At 42.8% G+C, this 13,327-nt stretch overlaps 1 protein-coding gene across 2 annotated transcripts in view; it reads left to right on the top strand.

The window, feature by feature from the left end:
- Positions 1–13,327, top strand: part of Jazf1 (JAZF zinc finger 1) — a 327,034-nt gene that overhangs the window by 11,671 nt on the left and 302,036 nt on the right. The window contains exon 2 of one of the 2 annotated variants that reach the window (XM_078039927.1): positions 8,479–8,563. The exons of the other annotated variant lie outside the window; for it this stretch is intronic. The gene's annotated coding sequence lies outside the window, so the exon portion shown is untranslated. The remainder of the gene's footprint in view (positions 1–8,478; positions 8,564–13,327) is intronic. 2 annotated transcript variants of the gene reach the window in all.

Raw genomic sequence — 13,327 nt, forward strand, 5'->3', positions numbered from 1 at the left:
CTATATACAACTGAATGCACAACCAATTTCAATCCAGCATCATCTAGTCACAGCAATTATACACAGCTTAACTTAATTTTCATCATCTTAATGGCTCGCTGGCATCACCTCTCAACCACTCCTTCTGGCAAAATGCCAGGCGCCATCCCAACTCGGCTGTGGCTCTCAACATTCAAGAGTATGATTTAAACATCTGGGCTTAAAACCAAAGCACCTTGTTGTGATCTAACTCATTCAGTAAAAGTGTCTTGACTGCTAATTTAGTCTCCTGGTTCTCTGTATGTGGCAGAATGATAGAGGTAATGGCAAAACCAGGAATCTCACAGATTTGTACAGTTTAAGTCAACTGAGCATTATGGTAATAAGCTTGAGTGAGCATGAATTACGCTGATGCTGCTTCGGATATCAAATGTCACATGAAGAAAATGGGGGTTTCTGAAGTTTCAGTGTCACATGGTACAGAAAACTGATCACATGGTACAGAACACCTTTGCCTCTGCAATTGCAGGTGAGCATTCTCCATGTCTCTACTTTACTCCTTGAACTAATCTCACTGTGTTTAGGAACCGGATGGGCTGGTGCACTGGAACTAAGACTCGTCCTAGTCACACAGGTGTTTTGTAGCCCACATGTAACCTGGAGATAGTTTAGATTTTATAAATATGCCAAGTGCATCTTTAGTAGGATCTTTCTAACACTAGACATCTGGTGTTTGGCGCCAGCTCAGCCAAATGGGTGAAGATGTATGATTTCAACTAATGTGTCTCAATATTCTGCCTGGATTGGAAAGTCGTTTTTATATGTTGGCTTCACTTCAGCACTTTGAGGGGCCCACAGCAAAATATCTGCTGTTAAAATATGCAAACATCAGACAAGAATTTTGGTCAAGAGATGTTATGCATGCACTTCCTCCCAGATGTTACAATAGAGGAATCCTATTTTGTCAGTCCCTGGGAAGATGATGGCATCTTAGGGACTACCTGATGAATATTGTAAAGTAGTAAGAGTGATTCTCATTGTGGCCCATGGAAGTCAGACTTAATGATTTGCAAGTCACATCTATGTCAGTAGAGTTTACACTACTGGTTTCAACACAGATCATATTCAGAATCACTTGGGCAAACCTGGAGAAAATAAGGACACTTGGGCTTCACCCAAGGACTTCCAGTGTAATTGGCCCGAGTGGAGTGGTCTGGACTAAATGTCTGTTTTTAACACTTGAAGTCAATGCTAATACATTGTGCCAGGGTTGAATCTCATCAGTTCACAGCAAGGACTATGGCGTTCTCTAAAGGAATCAGGCTTTGAAAGGGATGTGACCTTTTTGGGTTTCAGTTCTATAGATTTTAGTTGTGCTGGAGGCAGGCATTGACAATACCTAAGTCTGAAGATACTATACTGTTTCTCATGTCCAGTTAGAGTAGAAATGCTCACACTGGGGAGTTTGTGGCCTCAGGATCTCAAACCAGAATACCTCCAGGTATGGTATATGTCCCCAGTGGCCAAGCTCTGTTTAATTGACTCTGGCAAACTGAAGAGCTCTTGCTTCCCATAAAAAAGCAATTACTGCTGTGTTGGAGATTAGGCCTCTGTTGAAAGAGACAAGCTAGGAATTAATATTTTTATGTGAATTCTATCTTTAAATGCTGGCAATATTGATGAATTTAAAGGCCAAACAATGTGCCTCCCCACCCAATTACAGTGTTTAGGTAGAGATATTATTTTAGGTCGGGTGCTTTGAAGAAGCTCATATAAATGGTGGGATGCAGGGTCACCTTTGTAGATAGTTGCTGTCAGCAACAGAAAAATATATGAACTAGAGATGGTATCATTAGACAGAACAGTAGCTTATAGTTGTTGTTTTAAATTTTCCCTTTGTCCTTCATGAAAGTTTTTAACTGTTTTTAACATGATATATATATGATTAAAATTTTTCTCGTATACCAACTTCCAAAGCCTTAATCCTAAAAGCATAGTCCCCAACTTTCTGTGCTTTGATTTACAATTTTTTGATTTTGTGATACTGTGAAAGTGATATACGTTCAGAAACCGTACTTTGAATTCTGAATTTGGATCTTTTCCAGGAAAGTGATATGCAGTGATATCCTCTCTCTCTGGATGCTGGGCAGGGGGAGCGAGCCACAGCTGCCAGTCAGGCACGGGATCACCAGGGGACACAACTGAACTGCAGTGTGCCTTGCAGCTGTGAGACCCAGTAGATTAGGTGGATTAAATCCATTTTCCACTTAACAATATCTTCAGCTTATGGTGGGTTTTCTGGCGTCAGTGGAGGAGCACCTGTATTTAGGAGCATCTGGATCATAATGAGTAGCCTTCTGTCCTCTGAGGGGGTGGAGAGAAGCAAGACCACTCAGAAACTCTCTCTGGAGTGTTCTCATTATGGCAAACCACCTTCAACAGACAGTTTGAGCATCCTCTTACCTAAAATATGGAAGGAAACTTAGAGGTGGGCTAGTCCAGCTAGCTGATTCTGTGGATGAAGAAGCAGAGCCAAAGGCAGGCCTCCTTATTCATAAGGAGGAAAGAACTGCCCCAAGCATCGGCCAGCTTGGTTCTCATGAGTGTAAAGCCTGGGAGAGACAGCTATGCCACTGCAGTCCCCGTACTGAGTGCTTCTGGAGTCACCCAGTTTGCTTCCCTTGGAGGCCTGGCTTTGCTCTTTCTATCTAGTTATATAACCTCTCTGAGCCTCATTTTCTACATCTGTAAAATGGGGTGGCAGAACACGCATCCCTCATCGATAGTGAGTTCTGAAGGAAAGGGAGCCCCCAGTTAGTTCCCTGGGTTGTCTTCTGTGGGTTGCTGAGAAGGCGACTGTCCTAGAGTCGGTTGTGGGTGTTGCCTCTGCAGTCCTGCCAGGCACGTGTCATGGGCCATGTCATCTGATTCCTCTAGTTTTAATTCTACTTCTGTCCAGTGGAGATGGGAACAGTACTTATCTCAGAGTGTTGTTATGAGGATTAGTTAAAAGCATGCGTATGAAGGTCCTGGCAACCAGGAAGCACCCCATAGATGAGAACACGGACGCCACCGTGCCATCCATTGGTGGTGTTCCCATCGCTACTCACTCTTTAGACCCTTCTGTCCTCTTCTTGTTTTCATAACACAGTGGAAGAAATACAATCAAAATAGCAATGTAGGTTTCTGTTTTTTTGGTTGAACATTCGTACTGGGAGATCTTTGGTAGACTTTGATTTCCCTTATAGCACAGTTTTGGTTTGTGTTTGTGGAAGTCATAGTGAGTGGTCCTAGGAATCTATGGGCTGTTATAACATTCCACACACACATTCTTGCTGGTTCAAAATATACCGGCCTTAATTTAGTATTGTTTTTGCAGATATAAGTTTTTGAGACGTTAGGTCATATGATTAGAAAAATGACTTCCATATTTGATAAACACAATTTTCTGTTTAGGAGAAAAGGCATTTCAAGGGTCTAGAGAGGTTTATTTAACTAAATAAAAGAAAACACTTTTTTTTTTCTTGCAACAACTGAGCAATGAAAAAATGGGAGACACTTTATATATGTTATTTATAAAGATTGATTATGAAAGGACTTGTAGGGCTTTTATGAAGAATTTCAGAACATGCTATAGAAAGCCATGTCTTCCTCTTTAAACGCTGTGCATCTCTTTAATAATAGTCTCCGAAATGTCACAGACTCTGATTCTGGAAGCTTCCCAGGAAAGGCCGGGGTAGGCCTTGTTTGAGAAACTCAAGTAGCAATGGTTGCTTATTTATTATGGAGAATATTTTAAATACTTCATTCCTAAACACTATTTGGCAGTATCACTTGAAGTCATTTTCAGTCCTATAGAATAGATGCCCCAGGTTCTCCCCTGTAGAGTATGCTGGGATCCTGGAGTTAAGCAGCTTGGTCCAGGCTTATTTGACTTAGCAGTAGTTGATTGAGAACATGATTTTCAACCTTTTTATTCTTGAGGGCCCCTTTCATTATTTTCCTTCTCCTTTCCCTTGGGTTCTTTGTTTTGAAAGATTTTGTCAAAAAACATGCAGACTTATTAAGTAATTAAATGCTTACTTTTTTATTTTCCATGCAGCAACATTTAAAACTCTCTCCCTAGCTTACATGTATAGTAAATATTTAGTGCCAACGGTGCAAGCCCTGTCTAGAAGATGGGGATACAGTTGTGAACCACACGATTAAAGTCCTTGTGCTCATGGGGGACGTCGACAAAACACAAATACGTAAGATGATTTCCAGCCATCCAGTGAGTGAGAGGACGGAAGGTAGGAGGCTGTTTTAGTTAGCTTTTTCTCCATCGTGACTAAAAGACCCCAACAGCACAATTGTAGAGGAGGAAAAGCTTATTTCGGGGTACAGAGTTTCAGATGTTCTGTCCATAGACACCCAGCCCTATTCCTTGGGGCATAAGGTGAGGCAGGACATCATGGTGGAAGAGTGTGGCAGAGGGAAGCAGTCAAAAGATGATCAGTAAACTGAGAGAGAGCTCTCCACTTGACAAATATAAACATACACCCCGAAGAAGCCACGCTCCCCATGACCCACCTCCTGCAGCCACACTCCACTGGCCTCCAGTTACCACTCAGTTAATCCCATTAGGGGATTAATTCACTGATTGGGTTAAGACTCTCATAATTCAATCATTTCCCCCTTTGAACCCTCCTGCAGCGTTTCTGGGGGACACCTCATATCCAAACCATAACAAAGGCTTACTTGAGGAGAGGTGGTCTAAAGATGAGGCGGGATGGAGGGAGGTGTCTCTGAAGGGGCTTAGTGGACAGGGGACTGAAAGAGCCATGTAGGCATTGAAGGAAGAAGTATTCTAGGCAGAGGGACCAGCAAGGGCCTGAGGCAGGAGTGTCTGGTGGCAGGAGCAGAGGGAGTAAGGAGGAGAGCAGGAAGTGGGGACAGGAGGGGAGTCAGCACCCAGTGTCAGGCAGTGTCACCACACGCAGTGAAAATAAGTCCAGCCCCAACCAAGGATGTGGAACATCCTGTGGCTTCATTATGGTTAGTTCCACTGGGCTTTTTCGTAACATTTAAATAGCTCAAAAGACCCATTGCCACCTTCAAAGTCCTGGAGGGATCTGGGAAACCCTAATTGGGAACTCTAGTTCTTTTAAGTCTGGTTGGTTTGCTTTTTAAGCCCCAAAGTGCTATTTATTTTTTTTGAAATTTATATTGAAGTAAACATTTTTTAACTAATATAATAATGAACAGCACATCATGGCAGTTCACATAGCATTTGCCATTTTATTTTGAAGCAGGAGAGAAAAAAGAGGATGATCTGTAGTCATGATACAAAATAATGTTTGGTACAGTTTATAAACTCTGAGAACCTACAGCTTTCTTTAAAATTTTTCTTCAGTGGCTTTGTGAGATCCTGCATAAATTTTATTGGTTGTACACAGCATGATGGGCTGTGGAAGGGTGGAGAAAGGAGAAGAGAAATGTCTCAAAAGCAGTAATTTAAAACATATTGATAGAAGGACACAACATTTACTAGGGTGGGGGAATTATGTAGACCCTGAGCCTAAAGACATTATTCTACCTTTTTGCATTCTGAAAGGTAGTATTTATGATTGCTCTATTGTGAAAAATACTGTTTCTTCTTCCACATATGCATCTGATGAGGAGATGTTAGTGTACATATTTGACTGTCAGGACTAGCCATTCTTTTCCCCGTGGTAATGAACCTGCACTCTGCATCTTCACCTGTCAGCATCTTTGCTCACATAATTGAGAAGTGATGTGTTCGGGTGATAGGATGCCTGTGCAGTCAGTGAAATTCAAAGGAACAGTCAGAGTGTGAGCTTTGCTGAGATGCAGGTATTTGTACCTGTAATTTAGTCTTTCCAATAAATATAAAATTATGGTGCAGTAGTCAGCTATTGTCACGATACTGGAGCACCATGGACTGTCACACACTATCCCCAAAACTCACTGGCTGTGATAGCTGTCACAGTAACAAATATCTTGAGATTAAATCAATTTATCATGAGGAAAAGTTTGTTTTAGGGGATTCAGTTCATGGTTGTTTGGCCCTGTTGCTTTGGGTCTGTGGCAGAACAGCACATCATGGCAGGAGTGTGTGGCAGAGGAGGCCTGTTTACCTGACGGCAGCCAGGAAGCAAAGAGAGAGGGGACAGACCCAGGGTCCCAGTATCACGACTTCAAAGACATGCCCCCACCTCCCCGACCAAACTTCTGCTAGGCCCCACATCATAAAGGCTCCACCGCCTTCCAACAGTGCCATAGGTAGGTGACCACTTCTGCAACACATGGGCCTCTGAGGGACATTCTGTATACAACTATAGTAGTGACTTTCAACAGCAAGCATTAAGTTGTGTGGCCTACAGAGGGTCTATGGTTGGCCTGATCTAGAAGGCTGGTTTCAGCTGGGTGGCTTTTCTCTAGGCTGCTGGTCAGCTGATCAGCTGCAGGTTGGGCTCAAATGTGCTAATATGTGTCATTCTGAGCCCTCTAGAAACTGCCAGAGATATGCTTTTCTCATCATGGACCATCAGAACACAAAGGCCAACCCAAAACACAAAAACTTAATTAAGATCTTTGTTCATGTCACATTATAACATTCCTTTAGCCAAATCAAGTCATGTGGCCAAGCCCAGAGGTGATAGGGCAAGGAACTATATTTCTGTCCATGGGGAATATATGAGCGAATAATCCCACTTGTTATAGGCAGTTTTTATCAGAAATAGAAAATGTCCAAAAGGAGATTGATTTTTAGATACAATTTTTTTTCCCCCAAATGATCACGGTACTCTCTATAACAGGAGGTTGCTGCCCCTCCATCATCTTGGAGAACTTGGAAGTCATACACTGTGACTCCGGAGGGATGCATGAATAGGCATTTCAGAAAGGAAAATTTAGACTTTAAAAAAAAAAAAAAAAAAAAAAGCAGGTGAGGGACTTTTGCTGAGTCACAAACAGGGAACCTGCTCCTTTGGTTAGGGATGACCCCTTTTCCACCCTCAGGTTGCTTCTAAATCCAAAGGCTTTAATACGGGTCTACCCAGTGTTCTGTGCTTATGCCAAGTTTCTGAGCTGTTTGGCAATGCTGAGAAGTTGGGGCCACTTCCTGTGATGGCCTCTCCCATCACAGAGAGCTTCAGAAAAGTTTAGGGACTCCTTGCCTACTGGATTCTGTGTTCCTTTGCTGCCCCCGGTTTGAGCCAGTATTGAGGGTAGTAAAGGGCCACCCAACCAGTCAGGAGCCTCCTTTCCCCATTTTTCCACTGTACATCACACCTTCACTGATAGAGCTGTCACTGGTGTCAGACTCCCTGGGACTAGACTGCATGTGACCTTGGGCAACTTACTAATTCTTATTTTTCTCACGGGTAATATGAGGAATATGGTATCGTCCACGTAGAACTGATGTGTTCAACTTTCAACGAGTATGAGCTGATATTTCCTTTATTATTATCTATTATAACAGGCATAGTAGATCGCATTCTACTCTTATTATTCCAATATTTCTGTCCTCCTTAGGTTATGAGCTTCCAAAAAACATGGCTATGGCTCTATGCCTCATCATTGTATCCCTACTCTGCAGTAGTGCTAAGTTTATGATGTAGGAACTTAAACTGGTATCCACTTAACTATATTTACGGACCTGTCTTTTACCATGAAACCTTTAGCTCCAAGGACCAGAATGGATCACTCCTAAAAACAGTTAATCATTCTTTTTTAAAAAATTTTTTTCACTTTGCCTGAAATAAACACTTTTTTGGTACTGGGGATTGAACTCAGGGGTACTTGACCCAGTGGTCAAGAACCACATTCCCAGCCCTGTTTTGTATTTTACTTAGAGACAGTGTCTCATTGAGTTGCTTAGTGCCTTGCAGTTGCCCAGGCTGGCTTTAAACCTGCGTTTCTCCTGTCTCAGCCTCCCATGCTGCTGGGATCATAGGTGTGTGCCACTGCACCCAGCTGAAATAAACATTTTGGAAGCAGTAGACATGTAAAGGCTTTGAGTTAGTTTTATGCTTTGCCTTTAATCAGACCACTTTATACTCCCAAGGAAACCCCTGGCTTCTTTGTGTTTCATTGGAAAAGCTGAAATAAGTATGGAGGCTAACTTCACAATGTGTCTACAAGATTTAAAGGATATTTAAAGAAATGTTGCTCTAATATTTTTCTAACTCCTGTTCTTTGAATTGCCTCTCAGATTGTGGCTCTGATCTTATCATTTAGCTTGTTCAGACTTATGGTAAGTTTTCAGCTAAGTCATGGCTCCCAAGGAATGGTCAGTCCAATGTATGGGTAGCTACTGTAACAAATAGACCCAAACTTGCATGGATTAAAGGTTCAGGAAGTTTATATCTCTTTCACACAGGGGTCTAGAGTGGGTAGGCAGGCTCCTTGGCTCCTTGTAGTCACTCAGGGCTTCAGGTTCCTTCCATCTTCTTTTTGTACTCTCCCAGAATATACTTCTCTTTTCTATGGTAGAAGCTGGGTTTCTTGGGATCCTTTTCTGAGGAAGAACTTTTATGTTCATCATGAGGAAAAGGAAGAGAAGGACAGACCTTCAAAGGTAAGTTGTCACTTCCACTCCTATTCCATTCCTGGGAACCTAATTGCATGACTATATACAGCTGCAAAGGCACTGGGGCATATAACTCCTAGAGAACCTAACCACAATTCTGTTACTGTGGAGGAAGGGAGGGCCTGATTTTTGGAGAGACAGCTAGCAAGTTCCTTCTCTGTATTTGAGAACCTTGCCTGTTTGTTGAATAGCTAACATAGTCTAGAAGCTTAAGGGAGACAGTGGTGATAATAATTAAAAGCAGTTATAATTTGTTGAGCTCCAACTATGTGCTCTGGACTATTAAACACATTTGAAGGCCTTGCCTTATCTCACCTGTCCCTCTAAGAGAGGCTGCAAAGGAGGTACCATTGTTATCTGCATTTGTATAGACCAAGACTTTGAGCCTTTTGGAGAATAAGTACCTTCCTCAAGGCCACATAGCAGGCCTGCTAGACTCCAGAGCTTCCACCATACCACCCTGGAACTGGTGAGAAGCCTGGAGATTGAAGGGGAACTGTATATTGCTTCTAATTCTGGCTTTTATAACCAATCAGCAGCAGAGCTGTCAGGAAGAGCAGTGACTCTCTGGAAGAAGTCAAGCAGAGGCTGCATGATGGTGCAACAGGGATGCCACACAGGACTTCCTGCTTTGCACTGCGGGCCATGGTGACCTCTGTGACTCTCAGTGAAGGTCACTGCTTTGTGCACTGTTTTCTGGGTGTCATTCCTATGACAGCAGGGGGGCCCCATTCCTACAGAGTCTGCTCTTTCCTGATAGGGGGAGGCACATGCTGACAGGTCACTAGAGGCCAGTACTGGAGCCTAGAATTCTCATGTACATTTGGCCAAGTCACTGGATTTTTCCAGGAATGTTCTTGGGCCTCTGTGGCTTCTATAGAACCCCCTATATAACCCCATAGCAAAGTGTATTCCATATGAGTAAGCTTTTCTTATATTAAGATTTTCAAGTTTAAAATTGCTATGTAAAAACCTAATGGTGGAAGATAATGGTAGTGGCTGACATTTTTTAATGCCTATAGTGTGCCAGGTGCCATCACAGTTCTAACTGCTTCACATGAATGAATTCACTTACGGGGTGCACCGATTATTTTCCCCAATTTATAGATGAGGAAGCTGATCTACAGAGTGGCAAAATAACTTGCCGCATTTTCACTCACTAGAAGGAAATCAGAGTTCAACCTTTGACTTCAAGATCTACAACTACACTCTGCTATAGGAATGGATGATTTCTGGTTTATCCCAAACCTGAAAAATGTTATGGTTTCATACCTGTGGCTGTGTATAGATAATTCACAAACCTTTCTTGTCACAAGCCAGAATGAAAACACAACTCCCAAATAATTCACTGCCTCCCTCTTGACAATTGGAAGGTGAGCTGGAGAGCGTCCACATCCTGCTGATGGTTTTAGGAAGCCTGTATTCTTTTCATTGTCACCTGATGCAGCTCGAAGCTGGTGTCTGACCAAGTGGCTGCTTTGATAAATACTTAGGAATCTTCCTAAAACACAGCTGGCCTTGGGGGTGGGGGTCATAAATAGGGAGCCACCTCCTGATGAGATGCTCCTGGTATGCAAGGAATGGCCTCCTGGGATGAATTGCAAATGATGCTTTGTAGCTAACTATGCTATACAGGCCATCTAAGTATCAGAGAATTTTATAGCAGAAAGAACCCTTGATTACATATAGTCCAAGGCCTCCATTTACACCACAAGGCTCACCCAACATGTGCAATGCACTATTAAGTGCAGGGGATAGGGCTGCACACAACACTCTCATAGATCCTACCTTCTAGATGGGCTAGAGAATCAAGTACAAAAGCAAAACATAGATGTTTGGTTAAAGGTAGTGGTAAGTGCTGGGAAGAAAAGGAAAGCAGGGATAGAGAGGGTGGGGGGCTTTGTTATGCTGTATGTGGGATGTTTATTCAAACCAGATTTTCTCAACCTTTTATTTAAATTATGTCTTTCCTCATGCATATTTGAACCCTTCCCACAAAATTTTAATACTATGTTATATTGTATATCACTTTGTGTACCATATATGTATCTGTCCTATACATATAGAGTGAAATTCTCACCCTGACCTAGAACCAGTTTTCACATCTCTGGGGCAGGATCACCCCATCATTTTGTTAAATTCTCCTTTTTGCTATTGTGAGCAAAACCAAACTCACGAAGTAGCTGTTCTTAAGTTATTACAACCTAACCCAAAAGAACTTTTAAAATTCAGAGCCCTCATCGCCTGATTATGTTTTTATTTATGAGGAGGATCAGGGCTTTGGATGAATTAAAAAAAAAAAAAACCACTTTTAGGCATTAGGAATGAAACCTGAGAAAGGCATCCAGTTTTAGGGCAGTGTGCAGTGTAATGGGCTGTCTGGATACCTTGACAAATGAAATTCATCAGGCATCACCAAATCCTACAGCAGCGGTGGAGTGTGAGGAGCCTAGAGACGTGGACTCAAGCCACCATCATCTAGTGCTGCCTCCTAATGGGTCTCCCTGCTCTGCCTGCACCATCTTAGAGCTCCTCCTTGTAGCAGCAAGAGGGTCTTTCGAAATGTCAGTCACATCAAGCCATTCTGCTTGCAAGTGTCCCTGTACCAAAAACAGAAGATGGGGCCTGTCTATGGCCTGCAGGTCTCAGCGCCCCGCTTGCCCTCTGAGGTCCTCCAGCCACTCACTGTCCTCCCCAGGAATTCAACCAGCATTGTGTAGGGCTCAGACCTTTGCTCCTGTTCCATGTGTGTCATATTCTCCTCTTTTTTTTTTTTTTTTTAGAGAGTGAGAGAGAGAAGAGAGAGAGAAGAGAGTGAGAGAGAAGAGAGTGAGTGAGAGCGAGAGAGAGAATTTTTAATATTTATTTTTTAGTTCTCGGCGGACACAACATCTTTGTTGGTATGTGGTGCTGAGGATCGAACCCGGGCCGCACGCATGCCAGGCGAGCGCGCTACCGCTTGAGCCACATCCCCAGCCCCAATATTCTCCTCTTTAGATTCTTGAAAAATAAATTTAAAATTTTTAAAACAATTTTACTTTTATAGAAAATTTGTGAAGATGCACAGAGGGTTCCTACCAACCCGTCAACACCACCCTCAGTTATGCCTGTGAATCTCATCAGGAGAGACCCCTACCTTTCCAAAACCAGCCTGCATAGCAGTTCACTCTCTCCTGCCCCCCATCACCTAGTCTCCTATCACATTACCTAGTTATATCTTTTCATAGCATTTACTTCTTCCGAAGTTATCTTGTTCTCCTATTTGTCTGTTTTTTGTGTGTCTGTCTTCCCCACCAGAAGGTGTGTCCTTGAGGGCAAGGACTCCCAGCCCAGTGTATTAATGTTTCCCAGATGCCAGGGACTGGGCCTAGGGATGTTGTGACCCCTGACTGGCTTTCAGCCCAGGAAGGCTGGTGCAGAGCCTGAAGCCATTAGTAGAGACCCAAACGAAGGCCTTCTTGGTCATCACTGATGCTGTTAAGTTCAGTCCAGATCCACATCAGGGTCTACCTACAGAGGATCAATTGGGAAATATGGTAGCATCAGGGTAAATTGATGATGCAAGGACCTTGTGGCATAAAGCTGGCTTTCCTAAAATCACCCTACAAGACCATCACCTTGACTCAATGTATTGTTTAGCTCCTTTAGAGCTGACATTGTCTCCATCTCTGAGCTCTGTGCCCTATGAATGTGGGTATTATCTTTGCTTATTTTTACGGATAGCCAGTGCAATTCTGACTCATATACACCCCAAATTAAACATGGGGGGGTTGGAATTGCACTGGCTGCTCTAGTAGTTAAGGTAAAAGAATACTGGATTTGACTTGTTGCTCTTTTTTCAGTGGCCAGAATGTGTGCTTGGACTGAGATCTCTGCTGTTCTCTTTTTGTCTTTACTTCACAGACCCAAGAGCTCTTCTTCATACTCCTAATTACCCAGCTTCCAAAAGTAAGGGCATAAAGGGCCAAAGGGTTCTCTGGGAAGCTCCATCTCTTACTTATAGTCCACTGGCCACCTCTATTTGAATGGGAGGCTGTTTACTTTCTCTTATTCCCTTTTGGGCCCTGGTTTTGGGGTGAGATGTAGGCAGCATTAGCAAGTTGTGTGTGTGTGTGTGTGTGTGTGTGTGTGTGTGTGTGTGTGTGTGTGTTTTAGTGTGGCTTCCTCTTTCACTAGACTGCTCTCAAGTCAAGTTTAGGAAGGCTGAGAAGTGTCTTCCGAAGGCACATAGTCCAGGGTTCTGCCATGAAGGAATAAGTTGGGGGGCAGATATTGGGCAGTGTCAACTGTAGCAATCATCATAGGCATTTATTACTATCAGTTTTGTACCTGAGAGGGTTGGGAGGTGACCGTGTGGAGTTTAAGCTTATGTTGGGGATTTACAAAAGGAGACTTTTCTATTCCTTGCCTTTTTTGTTATTTTAAACAATCCTAATAGCTTAGACCATCTCACACCAAAATGTGGTTTTGTGTAGGTAGGTATATCAGTTGTACTTACATGCTAAGCTTCATTAACAGGGACTCTGAAGTACAATATTTCATAGAAGAGAAAAGTTCCTCTCTGGCAGAAGGCTTAGAGTAGATGGTACCTCACAAAACTGTCTAAGGACAGGTTTCTTCCATACTACTGCTTCCTCATCTTTTTTAGGATGAAGAGTTGGCACATTATGGCCTGTTGACCAAATCTGGACTATCCCCTGTTTCTGTATGGCCACCACATATATTTTCAGATGATGTAAAGAAGTTTTCTAA

The sequence above is a fragment of the Ictidomys tridecemlineatus genome, chromosome 2 (genome assembly GCF_052094955.1).
Source record: "Ictidomys tridecemlineatus isolate mIctTri1 chromosome 2, mIctTri1.hap1, whole genome shotgun sequence".
NCBI lineage: Eukaryota > Metazoa > Chordata > Mammalia > Rodentia > Sciuridae > Ictidomys > Ictidomys tridecemlineatus.